The 16464-nt window shown below is 33.6% G+C and overlaps 1 protein-coding gene across 9 annotated transcripts in view; it reads right to left on the bottom strand.

The window, feature by feature from the left end:
• LOC110864761 (putative UPF0481 protein At3g02645) overlaps window positions 1-16167 on the bottom strand; it is a 74790-nt gene extending 58623 nt beyond the window's left edge. For 5 of the 9 annotated variants that reach the window (XM_035984020.1, XM_022113895.2, XM_035984250.1 and 2 more), the window contains exons 1-4: window positions 16089-16167; window positions 3338-3390; window positions 3105-3164; window positions 2861-2901 (exon numbers count right to left, since the gene is read on the bottom strand). The gene's annotated coding sequence lies outside the window, so the exon portion shown is untranslated. Of the gene's footprint in view, window positions 1-2860; window positions 2902-3104; window positions 3168-3337; window positions 3430-16088 lie in introns of those variants that run through there. The other 4 variants (XM_035984326.1, XM_035984412.1, XM_035984597.1 and 1 more) reach the window with 3 other exon arrangements.
• Window positions 16168-16464: the final 297 nt, after the last annotated feature.

Here is a 16464-nt window from a genome sequence, read left to right as displayed (position 1 = left end):
TGATTTAGTCGAACCACAAGAAAGGAACAAGTAGGGATAGTGATCATCATCGAAACCGTATCAGAAGTTTTTTTAAAAGAATACAACTGTGTTGGAATCAAAGTGAAAAACAATCGAAGTTTGTCCAGCATCGTAAAGGTCAGATTTTGTTTTTCAGTTCTTAATGATCTTATGAAAATTCATTATTCTTGTTATTTGAAAAGCAAAGAAAGTCAACAAGGAACGAGTTTTAAACAAATTCTGAAAGGTCAGACTTGTTTTTTTTTTTCAAATTGTTTGTCTTCTCGTAAAGGGCAACAAACTATATTTTGACTTTTTGATAGTTTATGTGAATTTAAATATAATCTGATCAAATCAATATTTTAGCAAATGATTCCAACACAAATTACAAGTAAATTTTTTGAAAGTCTCTAAAGTAGCAAGTCAATTTCGAATCATAAACGATACGTATAGAAAGAAATCAAACCCGTATCGGTTCTAGCAAGTCAAACCGATTCTTGGTTCAAATAGCAAGTTCTGGACCGTTTTTGGTTCAAAATAGCAAGTAGCACGTTGAATCATCACGATTCAAAGAAAGAAAAAGCAAGTATAGCGGGTCGATCAAATTAAGTCCAATTAGCAAGTTGGTTGGATAGTTTTTATCACTCGCAATAGCAAGTTAGCAAGAATCTAATCAGCAAGTCGGTCAGAACCTGATTAGCAAGTGGGTCAGGGTACATAAAATCTGATTAGGAAGTCGGTCAGAAACGCAAGAATCTGGTTAGCAAGTTGGCCAGACACAAGTACTAAGTAAGAAATTTGATCTACACGGTCAAGAAAAGGATCATCCGATCACAAGCAAGATAGGCAAGAAACACAAAGCGAGAAAGAAAGGAGGCATGACAGAAAAAGAAGGAAGTGGATCAACGTCACTCCACGAGCAAGGGAATGTGTCTCTTCAATGCCCAAAATTGAAAGAGACGAATTACACCCAATAGGCAGTTATGATGGAAACAATCTTGAAGGCATATAGTCTTTGGGAAACAGTTGTTTCAACGGAAGGGATAAACGAAAAGAAGGCGCACACAACGAAAGCAATTATCTTCCAAACGTTACCGGAAGATGTTTTGATGCAAGTTGCGCAATACGGAAAAGCAAAGGAAGTATGGGATGCAATCAAAGTTCGTTATCTCGAAGCAGATATGGTTCAGAAAGCACGTCTACAAACTTTGAGGAGCGAACTAGAAGTTTTAAAGATAGATGAGAACGAAACCGTAAGTAGTTTCGCAAGCAAATTGAGTGGTATAAAAGCCAAATTTAAAACTCTCGGTACCACTATCAAAGACAAGAAACTCGTAAGGAAATTACTCATCTCCGTTCCAAAGAAGGTCTTACCCATCGTGGCAAATATCGAGCAATATTCGGAAATAGACAAAATGCCATTTGAAGAAGCAGTGGGAAGAATAATAGCTTTTGAAGAACATCTCAAAAGTCAAGACAAGCAAGAAGATAATAATCAAGGAGGACTCATGATGGCAAGTACAAATAATCAGTTTGAAAGTTTGCATCATGGAAAGGGCCATGGTGTTCAAAACTATGGCAGAAGTCAAGGACAAGGAACCTTCAAAGGAGGAAGAGGACGTGGAAAAGATATGGGTCTAAGAAACCAAGACAAGAGCAAGTTCAGATGTTATGATTGTGGAGAACTTGGTCATTTTGCAAGAGATTGCACCAAGTGGAAGGAAAAGGAGAAAGACACGCAACAAGAAGCCAACCTCGCATTGGAAGAGGAACCAATGCTACTGCAAGTCAAGCAAGTTGAAGACTTTTGTTAAACTATATTTAGTTTATGGGGGAGTATTGATGTTTTAAACTAAATATAAGTATAGGGGTCATTCTGTAATTAGTAGTTAGTTAGTTTATGTTGTAATTAGATTAGTTAGAAAGTACGAGGACTAGATGCGACACTTTGGAAGATTGTAACCTACACCTTAAGGGATCGACACATCCCTGGAGTCGCATCCCTTCATGTGCGACAGTATCAAGGTTTTTCAAGGAGACACACCTCTTCAAGATCAATCTCAACCACAAGTTCAAGAGTCGCAACCGTTCGTGAAGAGATATGTCTCTACAATCGCATCTATTCGTATAGTATATATAGGGTTCATGTAGTCAATTGTAATCGATCACTTTTTCATTCAATACAAGCAAGTTATTGTTCTTTGATTCTCAATTCTTTTATATTCAAACCTGTGATTCGCATGTTCGATTATCAACATTGTATACGTGTTTGTAATTTCATTATATATGTAGGTTGATTGTTATTCTACATACTTACTTTGCTTCAACAAAGTAAGTCATTTGATGGTCTTATTTGGTTTGGCTTACGATATTTTGTAGGATTATTTGGACAAGCTAGATGGATTGATTGCATTCTTGTATAGTGACAAAGATGAATTCGAGTGTACAATAATAAAAGCATTGCGAAAGTTTCCTGATGATGAGGACATAGCCGGCCTTGAAGGTGGGCGGGGAGGACCACCGGCCAGGGCCCGATAAATCGAAGGGCACGTTATTTTTAAAAAAATCCGATATTTAAATGTAAAAAAAAATAAATTAATAGAGTATACCCATATAAACACCAACATAGGCCCACTTACACAACTATTTTTATGGTTTAGATTAGTTATTAGACCATTGTCATTAGGTTTAGACCGCCTAATATCCAATTTCTTTAAGGCCTAAGGGCATGTTTTTCCGAGTTTGAAGAGGGTATACGAATTCTCGGGGCCGGCCCTTGAGGACCTAAAGATTTTGTCAAAGAAATACCGCAGTCTATTTGAAAATGACGGTAACATCCTAACAGGGAATGTTAACATACCTCAATCCAAAAGCTTGGTTGAAAGTAGTCCGGAGAAAAGCCTGAAAGGGAAGGAGCCGATGACAGTTGAAGATAAACGTTGGCAGTACGGAGGCTGTAGGGTTTTTTTTTTTTTTTTTTTTTTTTGTTAAAATAAATGAAGTTGCATCAGGCAAAATAATAATATTAAAAAAAATAATAAGAAATCTTATTTTATTGAATTTAAGATTCATAACATTGTTTGCCCATGAAAAATATTAATTACCTTGTTGGTTGTTATTAGGATTAACACTTAACCCTCCAATTTGAATATCCTCATTAATTTCTGCTAACAAAAGGAAAAAAAATCATAAACACACAATTATATAACGAAAAGCTAATTAAAATATCTGGATTCATAAATAAATATCACGAAAGCTTAATGAAATCCGCTTTCATAAATAAATTTGCTAATGTAGAAAATTAAAGGAAAAAGAAGGCATGTAGCAAGCATCATACGATTTTCATTATTTGTTGCTTGACCACTTGATTCCCCATGCTCTGTCATTTCCCTGACCATCCATTTGTAAATAAACGAACCATACTTGATTCAAAGAGGAAAACTGGATTGAAAATGAACAACAGAAAAAACTAGGCAAAATAGCGGAACGAAAAATGCATATATATCCAGTTGTAAGAACCATGAGAACTTTTTGATCCGGCGCGAGTTGAACCAATTTTTTTTTTTTTTCATAAACGTAGATGTGTGTATTATAAACACATTTGTAAAAACAAATCAAAAAAAAATGTCGTGAGTGTAGTTTTGAGCACCACAAGTTTGTTTTTACGGGTACCGTAAATTTTATTTAAAATTGAGTAAATTACAAGTTTTGTTCTTTATGTTTACACCAAATTGCAGGCGCTGTCTTTTAGCGCAAAAGTTGACAAGTTTTGTCCTTAATGTTTCAAAATCTTACACGTTATGTCCTTTATGCCAAACCCGGTTAAATTTTTTTGTTAAATCTGGTCATGTGCCTTGCACATGAGGGTATTCTTGTCATTTCACCTTCCCAGGGGTTATTTTGTAAAGAACTTTTATTAAGGGGTCATTTTGTACAAAACTTAAAAATAAAACACTATATAAATACACACTCTCTCTCTCCTCTCTCTAATCTACAATTAGTTAGAAGAAACTAATGAATTACCCTGATCAAAGATAGGTAGAACCTTTATTAATCAAGCTGTATAAAATTAATCTAATAATCACCATAAACAATAAATTCAACTAATAATCACGAGAAACTGTATAAATTCAATTAATAATCACCAGAAACTATATAAAATCAAGCTGCATAAATTAATCTAATAATCACCAGAAACTTCATGAAATAAGATTTGAAGTTGTTGAATAAAAGATGAAACAATAAAAGATAAGCTAGGTTGCTTGTAAGAAGCTTTGACTTTGACCAGCTTACCTTCGGCAACAAACTTCTTCAAATATCTCAAATCGAACAACAAAATTCACATCAATTATTCAAACAGTCAACAGTTTCAGATCGATTACTTAATCGAACCACCGCACCTAACCCATCGTCGCCACACCTTCACCACCACACCTAACACCACCTCCACCTCCACCACCGCACCTAACCCTCCGCCGCAGTTGGTCACCATCCACAACCCACCACCACTCCGGCCACCACCACCTGTAACCGCCCCTAACACCACCTCCACCACCACTCCGACCACCACCACCTGCAACCACCCCTAACACCACCTCCACTACCGCTAACCCACCTTCACCATCCACCAACACCCCCTACCGCATCCACCATCACAAACCCACCACCACATCCATCTTCACCATCTACAAACCCACCACCACAAAAATCTAGATCTACGAAAACACCTCCACTGTCGCCGTCGTTCTCAAACACCTCCACCATCACCGTTGGATTCACCGGTCAAGAGATACACAGAGAGAAGAGAGAAGAGAGACAGAACATGAGAGAGAGAGAGAGAGAGAGAGCATGAGAGAGAGTGAGAAATGGCAGATTTTTTTATTTATAAATCTTTTTATTTTTTTACAAACTAGCCCCTAAACATAAGCTATTTTACAAAATAGTCCCTGAAGAGATGAAATGACAAGAATACCTTCATGTGCCCTCATGTGCAAAGCACATGACCAGATTTAACAAAAAAATCTAACTGTGTTTGGCCTAAAGGACATAACGTGTAAGATTTTGAAACATTAAGGACAAAACTTGTCAACTTTTGCGCTAAAGGACAGCGCCTGCAATTTGGTGTAAACATAAAGGACAAAACTTGTAATTTACTCTTTAAAATTTACGATACCCGTAAACACAAACTTGTGGTGCTCAAAACTACACACACGACATTTTTTTTGAATTTTTTTTACAAATGTGTTTATAATACACGCATCTACGTTTATAAAAAAAAATTGATCCAACTCGCCCCGTACGGTGTAGTTCTCATGGTTCTTACAACCGGAGGTGGTTTTCATTTTAACGGTCCTATATATATATATATATAGGGGAAAGATGTATAGAAAACCCACTTTAATTTAGAAAACCCGGGAAACTCAAAGCACCCGATGTTTTTTTTTTCTTGAAAAAATTTACACATGTTATATACATGTTTTTAAGGGTTTTGGGCAAAAAAAATCAAAAAAGCGCCGAGTATATATTTTTTTAAAAAATAAACAAGTTTTGATGTAACACATGTTACATTCATCTGACATATTTGTAACATGTGTTACACCAAAACCCTTAAAAACATGTATATAACATGTGTAAATTTTTTCAAGAAAAAAAAAACATCGGGAGCTTTGAGTTTCCCGGGTTTTCTAAATTAAAGTGGGTTTTCTATACATCTTTCCCCATACATATATATATATAAATATATATATACGGGGTCAGGATTTAGGGTAAACGGAGGAAAGTGTGAAAACGGTGAGAACGCTTATGGATCGTCAGATCAAAACAATCCATGGACTAGATTACGCGGTGGCGTTTTCGTAAATAACATCAATTTTATTATGTGGGACGCGCTTCATTAAGGGTAAAAGGGTCTTTTACCGCTCAAATTCAAAACGCCAACAAATGATAACACGCCACTAAAAACAAAACGCCAAAAAATTAGTGATAAAACGCGTTGGATATTACAGGAAGAGAAAACAACACAAGAACTGAATTTCAGTTATTAACATTTATTGGAAGAAATTCCCTCCTAAATTACGCGCCAAAAACATCATTATATAAACGACGTAAAACATCGCTTCCATAATCACTTCAATCTATCATTTCTGCAAAAACATCTTTAAACAAAAACGCAAAAAATGGCAACAATCGGTTGGTGGAGATACACTCAGGCAATCAGGCGATTCGTCCTGCGTTTTGACAACAGAGGGAGGGTGTATGTTAGGACGATCAAGGCAATTTTGAAGATGAAAAAAGAGGTACAGATGAGTATCCTATCTCTTGGCATCGCTCTGGATAACGAATGCCATGAAACATATATGCTTATGAAAACATTAACAAGGAAATTTGGACCAATCAAAGCAGATGTAAAGCTGGACCTTGTCATGACATCATGGCGTTTTGATGATGAAACAGACATGGTGACCGTTATATACGACAGCGGAGCGCAGTAAGACTATTGGCTTGAAAACATCATGACAAAGCAGGGGCTTGGGTTCATGGAAGAATTGCATAACGCCACTTGTTTGAACACAGAAATCGACCCAAAATTGGCGTTAATGCAAGACATGTTCAAATGAAGGCTTCATAATCTTCAGCAACAAGAAGCCGATGAAGGTGAAGGTGATGACATGGATGAAGATCCAGATGAAAAAGAGGAAGAAGATGACGCAAGTGATGGATACTTTTCAGATAAAGTAGCTTCTGACGAAGGGTTTTAATTTTTTTTTTCTTTTGTGTAATCTCCTTTTTTTAAGATAATTAAATGATATATTTCTCTATTTATTCACAAAATGCCAAAAAAATACTACAAACGGTTATTACTTACAAAACGTCAGAAATAACAAAAAATATTTTTCCTGCTTGATATTTTATTTTCTCCGTTATTGTATTTTGTCATCTTGGTCTGCATAACGCCATTTAAAAAATACGCCAAACTTGGAAGATGGGTCTAAGAGAGGGGTCTACACACAATGAATTGATCACACCCAGAAAACAAACACCATGTTCTCTAGAAACCACTCACTTTAAAACGCCAAGAAAGGTTAGTTAAAATAACCACAGATGGCAAAGCTTTCACTGAATGGATTCTTCTCTGAGGGGGTTATCTCTATAATCTTTTGCTGAATGAGATGGACAAATATTCAAGAAAAAGAGACTGATGACAGTGATATGTCATCATGTGAGCTTTGTTATTGATGAATATAGGCATGGCATGAAGGTATCAACACAAGTGTAAAATGCTATTTTGGACTCCATTATTATAAATAACATTCAAGCAAGAGTTGATCTTTAATGACATGCCACCAAACGAGAATATCACACCAAAACACAGGATGCCACTAACAAACTTCGTCCAAAAAAGACGGGGTTTATGTAAGAAAGTTGGCATCTAGCTAAGGTATTCAAAGGTTCAAAACGCCAAAACAAATTAAAGAAGAAGATGCTAATAACAGTGAAGATTCGGATGAGAAATTAGATTATCAGTTTTACTTTTTTTTTTCCTTTTTCACATTATATTGTTTTGTTATCAAATTATCTCTTGTTTTGTTATCAAATTCTCTACAAATAAAATACATTATTATATAAAACTCCAAAAACTGAAAACACCAAAACGCTAGTAGTATGAAAACTATGAGAACGGGTGCTGGCAAAGCACCTTGTCAATGTATTAAACACCAGAAAAGTTGACCAAACGCCATAAAAAACATTTGGTCTTATTGTAATCTTATGAAAATATTAATGACACGTAGTAAATTATTATACAACGCAACAAAACGCCAAAAAATTGACTAGAAAACGCTAAAACGCTAAAACCTTATCTAAGTGACACAAAAACAATTAATTTAACGCCAAAACGTTTAATAAATACAATTAACGCCAAAATAATCTTAGACGCCAGGAAATGTTGTAGCGCGTTGGGAAAATAAAAGAATATTGAAAAGACAAAAAAACCCCTCAGCCCTGATCATATCCCGCGCCATGTGTTGGCCAGGATGCGTTCTCACCGTTCTCACACTTTTGGGCGTTTTTTCCTGATCCCGGCACTATATATATATATAGGAGAAGGATCTGTTAGGAACCACCCTTTATTGCGAGAACCGCGAGAATCGGTGTGAACACAAACAGTAATACCCAAAAAATCTAAAAACCACCCAAAATTTTGTTTTTTTACTATTTTTTTTGGAAAATCGCTATATTTCGTTTATAATAAAAAAAATTCAAAAAACCAAATTCGAGTCACAGTTATCCATGCACATGTGCATTTGTATCATTTCTTTAATAAATTCCGTAATTCATTACAAATATTAGACAATTGCACTTTCATTTACACTACCACGTGTAATATACTACTTTTTACGTTAACAATATTAGAAATGCACATGTGCATCTATATGTATCAACATGAAATAAGGTGTGTTGGTACACTACTTTCTCTTTCATCTATCATTCCATCCATAATACACAAACATACACATGCACATGGGTTTTTTGACAATATTACCCCTTAGTGTAATTTAACATTAATGTCACATGTTACCACCAAAATCGTTCTCACACTTTTCACCGTTCTCTCTAAATCCTGACCCTATATATATATATATATATATATATATATATATATATATATATATGTGGTAGGGATCTTGTACATCAATCCAAAAGTGTGAGAAGTGTATTATAACACCATATAAAGACCGTATAACGTTATGTAACACCACATAACATCATATAACACTATGTAACACTATATAACACTATATAACAATATATAACACTATACATCTATCATAGACATGCTATCAGACAAAATATAGTGTTATATTTGTTATATAGTGTTATATAGTGTTACATAGTGTTATATGGTGTTACATAGTGTTACCCGGTGTTTATATGGTGTTATATAATGTTATATATAGTGTTATAATACACTTCTCACACTTCTGGATTAATGTACAAGATCCTCTATATATATTCGTTTCAACTAGCACTCAGTAGTAAAAAAATCGAATCTTGATAGCTTCAATATATGGATATAATCGACTAACAAAACAAAAGTGATTTTGAATAGCCTTTCAAATTTTATCCAGTTAGTTGTTTGAAATTTGATTAAAAAACTGATCTTCACTATAAGTCTAATTTTGAATTTGAATTCAAATCTTGAGGCTAAGTTTTTTATCCTTAAATTAGTGGATATGAGTAAAATTAAGTAAATAGATAATGACTATAATGCCCTATCATTAAGTTGAATAAAATTTATAAAGAAAAAAAATTGATTGGCTAGAATTTGTTCTTTTTATTCTTGCATTTATGAGTGTTATATATATATATATTGGATTAGGTTCAAGAGTGAATACTAGTGTAGCTTACGAACTGAGTGAACTAATCCTGGCCATACACGTTGTAGATCAATGGCCAGGATAGGATTTGTTCACTCAGTTCGCAAATACACTAGTGTTCACTCTAGAACCCCACCCTATATATATATATATATATATATATATATATATATATATATATATATATATATATATATATATATATATATATATATATATATATATATATATATATATAGGGTAGGGTTCCAGCGTGAACAACCTCCCAAGAGTGAACTGCGTGAACAGATATGGACCCTTGATTTCCTTTTAAGTTGTTAAGGGTAGGATTGTAATTATATAAAAACTTAGATTTAAATCATTATTTTAATAATTAAATTAAGTTACATCTTTTCTAATTTAAATTCATTATCCACATTATGTTTATTTATTAATAAGATAATTATCAAAACAAACAACAAATCACCAGATTTCAATTTTAATTTTTATTTCAGATTTCATCACCAGAATTCAAATTTTGATTTTTAAGATCCACGTAACTTTCATATTTCAACGGTATACACATGTGTACTTGGATATAAATAGAACAGTACACATGTGTACTCAGCATCGTACATATGTGTACAGTAATTCACAGGCGTACATCAACATTCAATACAAAAAAAATTCTGAGATATCACAAAAACAGACGATATACACATGTGTACATCGCATTAAAAAGAGGGCAAAATCAAAATACACATGTGTATATCACATTTAAACAAATAATTATTTTAATAATTGAATTAAGTTACATCTTTCCTAATCCTTGATTTGATTTGTGAGATATTTATGCAATCAATTTAAGATTGAAATTACACATATACCCTTTTTGTATTTAATTAAATGGAAAAAATTAACCAAATAATTACCATCATGCCACTCACTTTAATCTCAAGATCATAAAAATCAAGGGCCCAGATCAGTTCACACAGTTCACTCTTGGGATTTTATTCACGTTTGAACCTAATCCTATATATATATATATATATATATATATATATATATATATATATATATATATATATATATATATACATATATATATATATATAGGGGACCGTTAAAATGAAAACCATCTATAGTTGCGAAAACCGTGAGAACCGCTTTCCAACCATTAGATCTTGGAAATGGATGGATGAGATTAAAAGCAATTAAACCATTAAAAAATTCTTTTTGTCTAATTATGTTTTTAATATTTTGGGTAAAGTACACTTTTCGTCCTTTATGTTTGTATCGGATTGCAATGGATTGCCTTTAACTTCAATAATTACAGTCGTAGTCCTTTTTTAGAAAAAACCATTACACCATACGTCCTTTGCCCATAACCTGGTTAAAATTTTCAGTTAAATATGGCATGTGCAAGGAACATAAGGGTACTTTTGTAATTTTACTCATTTTTCTAAAATAAATTTATAAATAAAACAAATCAAATTGAAAAAATCTGAAACCCACATCATCATCACCAAATCTCAAGCCCAAATCACCAAACCTCAAACCCAGATCATGATCTAAAACCCAGATCACTAGCCAGATCACCAAACCTCAAACCCAGATCCTGATCATCAGTTCGGTTACTCGGTTTCAATATATCAAACCTATAAGCAAGATCCGGACACGAATACGATTGCTCCTTATCTCCACCATTACTCGATACCTACACATTGATGACGGAGGAATTTGATGTTCCACCCAAGTCTTCCAACTGACCGCCTCTTCTACACACCTCCAAAACCTGCTTACTGCTATTATCCTCCGTATAATTCAACGTTAAATGATTTAAATCGCTCTGATGAACAATCAGATTAAGGTCTAACATCACTTCAACAAGTTCCCAAATTTCAGCTTCAACTCTCTCTCTTCATCACAATCCCCACTAAACCCTAAATAAAACACCACAATCAACCATCTCTGTAACATACAGATTAACAAAGAGACTCTCCTAGGTTCGAGACTTGTGTTTTCGTCAGAGTGTTAAAGCGGGTTGTTTTCCAGAGATGTGTGGTGAGACGAGTGGCTCGGAGAAGGTTAAAAGCGAGTTTTTTGAAGACAACGGAGGCAGGGGAGGCGACGATCTCTTCGACGGCTGACTTAGTGGTGGTAGGTTGTACAGTGGTGGTGTTATTATGGTTGATAGTGATGATGAGATTCTTGATTTTGAAGCACAATGAAGAAAAGTAGAGAGATACTAAGAAAAAGTGTTACAGAAAAATGAAAGGGAAATAGAGTGAGTTTTATATGGTTAAAATTACCAAAGGGCCCTCGTATGTCTTGCACACGCCATATTAAACTGGAGATTTTAACCAGGTTATGGGCAAAGGACGCAGGGTGTGACAGTTTTTCTAAAAAAAGGACTGCGACTGTAATTATTGAAGTTAAAGGTTATCCATATACAAACATAAAGGACGAAAAGTGTAATTTACTCGAATATTTTAATGTCAAAAAGGTATTTAAGTAAATTTGCTTTTTTGTCTTATTATATTTATTGTTTTTTATTACCTTTTTTGTCTTATTACATTAATTGCTTTTTCGTGGTAAGCCTCTGTTTCCGTTTTTATTTTTGTTTTCTGGTCCTGAGACTCTTTTGTGGTCTGATGAGTGATTCTTATGGATCAATACTCAGGAGGTTACAAGTACCACTATGTAGACGATGATTATGAAGAAGTGTATTGTACCATTTGTGGTAATCCTCACTCGGTACAATATTGTGACCTTTTCGAACCATCCACTTCGTATACATACCATGAGGAGCCCAGGTACCAGCCAACCACTTCATATACACACTATGAAGAGTCAATGTATGAACCTTCTCCCAGATACTCATATCTTGAAGAACCAAGGTATGAGCCTTCATATACTTACTATGAGGAAAAATGGTGTGAACAACCCACCTCATATGGGTATTATGAAGAACCAAGGTACAACCTTTATCCATCATATACTTACAATGAGGAACAATGGTGTGAACCATCTACCTCATATGAGTATTATGAGGAGCCAAGGATCGAACTTCCGAACTCAAGCTGTTGGGATACTTATTCCGCTCAATTTGACGAACCACCAACTATCCTCCCCGTAGCCGAAAAGATAATAGAATATCTCAAAACTATCGAACGCTATATAAAAGAATCCCGCGCAAGGGAAGAGGTAATTTGGGGTAAAGAGGTGATAGTAGAAGATGTAAAAATGGAAGAACAAGTAAGTGAAAAACCGACGCATGAACCAAACCACGAAAAAGGTAAGTCTGACAACGTTAATCTTCAAAAAGAGTCTAATTTTCAAGAAATTAATCTCTTAACATCTTCTTTCGAAAACCATTGTTTGGTACCTACTCATGCTAAGTTTTTAAAAGAGTTAAACACTAAAACTAAAATTGACGAAACGGAAAGCATTAAGTTAACAAATGATCAAACTACGCTAATAAAAGATGATTCATTTGAAATTAACATTACACTGGTTTCATGTCTTTTTCAAAACACCTTAATTAGTAATATAACAATTGATAAAGATCTTTGTATTAATATAATGCCAAACTACATTTTCGAAAAGATAAGTATTAGTGATTTTTCTCCACTTCAAATACTCATTTTTCTTTCTAATCGGAAAATAATAAAATCAATGAAAGTAGTTGAGGATGTGTTAGTTGGTGTGTGTAAGGTGTAATATGTTTTATTAATATTTTAAGCCCATTTTACACATTAGTCAAGTTTTAAATTTATAAAACACGATATTATACTAACACTAAACACACACATAGGCAAGTGCACCCATCGTGAGCGTAGTATAGCGTTGGTAAGATACCGAGGTCGTCCAAGGACACAAGGATTTTTAGTACCGGTTTATACTCAACGTCTAATCAAACCAAAATTTTTTAGAAAAGATTTTAAACATGAAAATTAAAAACTAAAAATGCTGAAAATAAAATAAAAACAGATAGACAAGATAAATCACTTGCATCCCGCCTCTCTTGTCAACTCTACCCCTTCTCTCTCTAAAAAACGACACAAAAACCACACCATTGCGGGTGTTGTTAGCTTAAAATCACTAACTATAGAAAAGGAAATAACTCGAGATTTTTTTTACCATATTTGAACTTCACAAAATCAGTTAACCATTTAAAAAAATAGTATAGCTGTAACGCCCCAAATTTTTAAAGACTTTTATAAAAGTTATAATAATAATAATAATAATAATAATAATAATAATAATAATAATAATAATAATAATAATAATAATAATAATAGATAAATATAGTTTTGATTTGGTAACTAGAATCTTTTGGAATGGTGAGATGTACGTTTGGAGATTTTTTTTTACCGAAATAGAACATGCCAATTCTACTACATCTTAAAAGACAAAGTCGGTGGAAAACCTACCGGCTTTGCCTTCCTCCGCCTCTAATTTCACAGGTATTGTAATTTTAGCTCCTTACCTTTGGTATTTTTAAAATTTCATAAAATAGCAAATTTAGTCCCTAAACTACCACTACATTTTACAAATAGTTTGCTCTTGCCACCCCAACTTTGTGATAGTTTCCTTTGAGCCCTAACTTTGTTATAGTTTCCTTCTTACCCCAAAACTTTATCAAATTTTATCTTTACCCTTTCTTAGCCCGTAACTTTAAAAAATGCAATTTTTAACCACTTAACTTTTTATGAACTTTGTAAATGCCACTTTGACTTCCCCCATACTTTCACGGATGTTGCAATTATAGCCCATTGACTTTGGTATCTTCAAAGTTTCATAAAATGACAAATTTAGTCCCTAAACTACTACTTCATTTTACAAATAGTTTGCTTTTGACATCCCAACTTTGTGGTAGTTTCCTTTTTAGCCCCAACTTTGTTATAGTTTCCTTCTTACCTCAAAACTTTATCAAATCTTATCTTTACCCTTTCTTAGCCCTTAGATTTAGAAAATGCAATTTTTAACCACTTAACTTTTTATGAACTTTGTAAATGCCACTTTGACCCCCTCGAGAGTTTTTGTCTTGACGACACCGGCTTTGCTTTCCTCCCCCATACTTTCACGGATGCTGCAATTTTAGCCCCTTGACTTTGGTATCTTCAAAGTTTCATAAAATGGCAAATTTAGTCCCTAAACTAATACTCCATTGTATAAATAGTTTGCTTTTGACACCCCGACTTCGTGGTAGTTTCCTTTTCAGTCCCAATTCTATTATAGTTTCCTTCTTACCCCAAAACTTTATCAAATTTTATCTTAAACTTTCTTAGCCCTTAAGTTTAGAAAATGCAATTTTTAACTAGTTAACTTTTTAAGAACTTTGTAAATGCCACTTTGACCCCTTCAAGAGTTTTTGTCTTGACAATATAAATTCGAGTTAGTCGGGTCGCGTATAATACGTTATGATTGTACGATATAAATTCGATTTACGTTACATTTTGATCCAATCGCAATGCAACTATAGGATACATTGAGTTCAATCGGATACGTCAAAACATGCGTTTTCATATGGTTAACACATCACATAACGCTTGTACTAATCCGTTTGATATTTGCGAGGTACCCATGCCGCAAAGCATGTTGATCTTATTACTAGTTCTATCATATGTTTCAGAAACAAATTTACGGTTTATATCAAAAGAAAACAATTATATTTGAACTCAAATTTTAGGATTCGCGTGGACATCTAAATGGATGTATATAAGTATTCAAATCAAAAGAAAACAATTATATTTGAACTCAAATTTTAGGATTTACGTGGACATTTAAATGGATGTATATAAATATTCAAATGGATTCAAATTTGAAAACTAAATACTTAAATATGAATGAATTAAGTGATTTAGATATGCTAGTCAAGATGCTACCGACGTCGCTTATGATTTTGTTTTTTTGTTTTTTTTTTTTTTTTTCTTCTGAATGGCTAAATTTGGACACCATAGGGATTGAACCCCAGACTACTCCTATTCTAAGTTATATTTAAATTCACCAACACCACTGGGCTATTCCCAAGTGGATTATGATTTTGTATTTAAATGGTTTTTGACAATCATATTAATAGAGTTTTCAAGTATAACCGATGAGATGATTCGAGTTGCCTTCATACGGATATTCAGACTTGAAAAAGAAAAGTACTTCCTATGTGTTTCACTACTAGTCATTAGGTCAGCATGATATGCAGAATAGAAGTTGGAGTTTTTCAGGTTGGATCTACGCGATTAAGGTTTGGCCTCGGAACCGTATATGTGTACGAATTTGGTTTTCCGCTACCTCGTAGTTGGGAATTTAAATTCGTTATTACGTGACACTGAAATTGTTATATTATATAGTATTGATTGTATATAGATATATTTGTCGTATTTTGATATCACCGGAAGTTAACCATTGAACTGCTGCATCGAAAGGCGACCAATGAACCACTGAATGTGTTACTGAACGTGACATTAAATGCGCTACTGAATGTTATACTGAACGCGATACTGAATGTGAACTACGAATGCGTATATCATAATATATAGATATTATTAGGAATTGTTTTGTGTAAACTATTATGTTGTTCATTAGGTTACAAATTGGAGACACTTAGAAAAATGGCTTGAGGGAATAAAAGAAATCACATGATTTTCTTAAAGTTAATGATGTTTTATACTCTACAACAGCAATTAGCAAAATTCCCTGTCACCAAATAACAAAGTGAAAAAAGCATACCTTAAAAAAGAGTCACAAAAGAGGGAATATGGTATTGGTCGAATAGAACTGATGAAGTGAGCGTTGAGCGGTTGAGACTTGAGAGGCGACTTGGAGAGTGAGTTCGAGTATAAATTGTGAAGGCTAAAAATAGTGAGGCGACATTAAGTGTTTTGAGGGGCCGACGTTTTTTTTTTAATTTTACAATAACCCTCTTGACATTTTTAGTTTATATCCACATGGAGTTGGAGGACTCTAATATATATATATATATATATATATATATATATATATATATATATATATATATATACTAGGTTAGAATCTTCTCTATTACACGATTTAAATAAATGTAATTTTATATATTAAATAATAAAAAGTTATATTTTTATAAACC

Source organism: Helianthus annuus, chromosome 1 (assembly GCF_002127325.2).
Source record: "Helianthus annuus cultivar XRQ/B chromosome 1, HanXRQr2.0-SUNRISE, whole genome shotgun sequence".
In the NCBI taxonomy this organism is placed as follows: Eukaryota; Viridiplantae; Streptophyta; class Magnoliopsida; order Asterales; family Asteraceae; genus Helianthus; species Helianthus annuus.
Note: the sequence above shows the minus strand (reverse complement) of the source record. Positions and strands in the feature narration are given on the sequence as shown.